Here is a 2,500-nt window from a genome sequence, read left to right as displayed (position 1 = left end):
GTTTTCTCTCAACTTTGGCATGCTCGGAGAGAAAAAAAGGCAGGTAAAGGTTGTGGATAAAAAAGTAAAAAATTGCCAAAATACTTTCTGGGCCCTCAAAAAAAGGCCTACTCCTCAACGCCTGCTCCCGTCCATGCCGAACCGCGTTTTCTATCAACTTTGGCATGCTCGGAGAGAGAAAAAAGGAAAAAAAGAAAAAAAAGGTCCAGTAAAGGTTGTGGATAAAAGTAACCGGCTTTGGAGAATTGCCTGAATCCTTCCGGCGCTGTGAAAAAAAAAGACCAAAAAAAAGACCTGGTCGTCAACGCCTGCTCCTGTCCATGCCAAACGGCGTTTTCCTCTCAACTTTGGCATGCTCGCTGAGGAAAAGGCAGGTAAAGGTTGTGGATAAAAAGTAAACGCGCTGTGGAGAATTGCCCAAATCGTTCAGGCGCCGTGAAAAAAAGAAAGACGTAGTCGTCAACGTCTGGTCCCGTCAATGGCGAAGGGCGTTTTCTCTCAACTTTGGCATGCTCGCTGAGGAAAAGGCAGGTAAAGGTTGTGGATAAAAGTCCGAAGAACCTCGCTACAATTGCCAAAATCTTTCCGCTGCCATTCAAAAATGGACTACTCCTCCACACCTCCTCCCGTCCATGCCAAACGGCGTTTTCTCTCAACTTTGGCATGCTCGGAGAGAAAAAAAGGCAGGTAAAGGTTGTGGATAAAAAAGTAAAAAATTGCCAAAATACTTTCTGGGCCCTCAAAAAAAGGCCTACTCCTCAACGCCTGCTCCCGTCCATGCCGAACCGCGTTTTCTATCAACTTTGGCATGCTCGGAGAGAGAAAAAAGGAAAAAAAGAAAAAAAAGGTCCAGTAAAGGTTGTGGATAAAAGTAACCGGCTTTGGAGAATTGCCTGAATCCTTCCGGCGCTGTGAAAAAAAAAGACCAAAAAAAAGACCTGGTCGTCAACGCCTGCTCCTGTCCATGCCAAACGGCGTTTTCCTCTCAACTTTGGCATGCTCGCTGAGGAAAAGGCAGGTAAAGGTTGTGGATAAAAAGTAAACGCGCTGTGGAGAATTGCCCAAATCGTTCAGGCGCCGTGAAAAAAAGAAAGACGTAGTCGTCAACGTCTGGTCCCGTCAATGGCGAAGGGCGTTTTCTCTCAACTTTGGCATGCTCGCTGAGGAAAAGGCAGGTAAAGGTTGTGGATAAAAGTCCGAAGAACCTCGCTACAATTGCCAAAATCTTTCCGCTGCCATTCAAAAATGGACTACTCCTCCACACCTCCTCCCGTCCATGCCAAACGGCGTTTTCTCTCAACTTTGGCATGCTCGGAGAGAAAAAAAGGCAGGTAAAGGTTGTGGATAAAACTCCAAAACCTCGCTACAATTGCCAAAATACTTTCTGGGCCCTCAAAAAAAGGCCTACTCCTCAACGCCTGGTCCCCAGGCACGTGCTGGGGGGCCTCAACTCAGGCTCTGCCCAATGTGGATCAAGGTCCACCTTCGCAGCGCCTTATGCGACACCCTGGTTGTGGGGGACGCGGCGTGGCGTGGCGGATCGCTCCGGTCGGCGCACAGCCGGCAACGGTCGACCCGTCCGCCTGGCTTTACTGCCCCCGCGCTTCTGTCTTTTGCACTGGCAAGCTAGCGACCGCTCGGCGTGCGAGGCCCGAGTCGGGGGACGGGAGTCTCGGGAGCCCACCAGCTCCCCGCAGGCTACCCGCCCGGCTGCCGAGCTTCCCGCCTGCGCGTCCAAGTGTGAACGCGCACGGCCGCCTCGCCGGGCTTCCTTTGCCGGGGCTCGGCTTGTCGGCCGGCGTCTCACGGTCCGTAGAAGGTTCGGTGCGTTCGCTGACGACGGGTCGAGAGAAGCGTTTTCTCTCCTCCCTCACTGACGGTCGTTGGTGCTCCCCAGCCCCTTCGGCGTCCCAAAGCGTAACGCCTGCTTCATCTCGTCAAGGGCGCGCCCGTCTCTAACCGGGCGTCGTCCGGCACGTGGAAACGGGCGGGAGACGGTGTCGAGGAGGAAGAAAGGGTGGGGTCCGGTCCGGTCCGGTCTGGTCTCCTCCTCCTCCTTCTTCTTCTTGGCGCGCCTCCCGCCGAGACCGATGGATTCGTTGCACTCTCAGGCCCTGAATCTGTTGTCCGGTGGTTTCAGTTGATAGTGCTGCCGCGGACCGCCCACGGAAAGAGCTCAGCCCTCGTTTCTGTGAGCAGCGGTCCCAACTGGCGCTGCAACCGTCTCCCGGGGGCACGCAGAATACGGGTTGCATTCTGGTTGATCCTGCCAGTAGTCATATGCTTGTCTCAAAGATTAAGCCATGCATGTCTAAGTTCACACCCTCGTACGGTGAAACCGCGAATGGCTCATTAAATCAGTCGAGGTTCCTTAGATGATCCAAATTTACTTGGATAACTGTGGTAATTCTAGAGCTAATACATGCCGACCAGCTCCGACCCCTCGGGGAAAGAGCGCTTTTATTAGTTCAAAGCCAGTCGGGTTCTGCCCGTCCTTTGG

The 2,500-nt window shown here is 53.3% G+C and overlaps 1 non-coding gene across 1 annotated transcript in view; it reads left to right on the top strand.

Moving 5' to 3' along the window:
• Positions 1-2,253: 2,253 nt before the first annotated feature.
• The window catches only part of LOC143279301 (small subunit ribosomal RNA), a 1,829-nt gene continuing 1,582 nt past the window's right edge, over positions 2,254-2,500 (top strand). The window contains exon 1 of the ribosomal RNA XR_013054845.1: positions 2,254-2,500. This exon is cut by the window's right edge and continues 1,582 nt beyond it. This is a non-coding gene — a ribosomal RNA (small subunit ribosomal RNA).

The sequence above is a fragment of the Babylonia areolata genome, unplaced genomic scaffold (assembly GCF_041734735.1).
Source record: "Babylonia areolata isolate BAREFJ2019XMU unplaced genomic scaffold, ASM4173473v1 tig00055309, whole genome shotgun sequence".
In the NCBI taxonomy this organism is placed as follows: Eukaryota; Metazoa; Mollusca; class Gastropoda; order Neogastropoda; family Buccinidae; genus Babylonia; species Babylonia areolata.
This window is presented reverse-complemented; position numbering and strand designations above follow the sequence as displayed.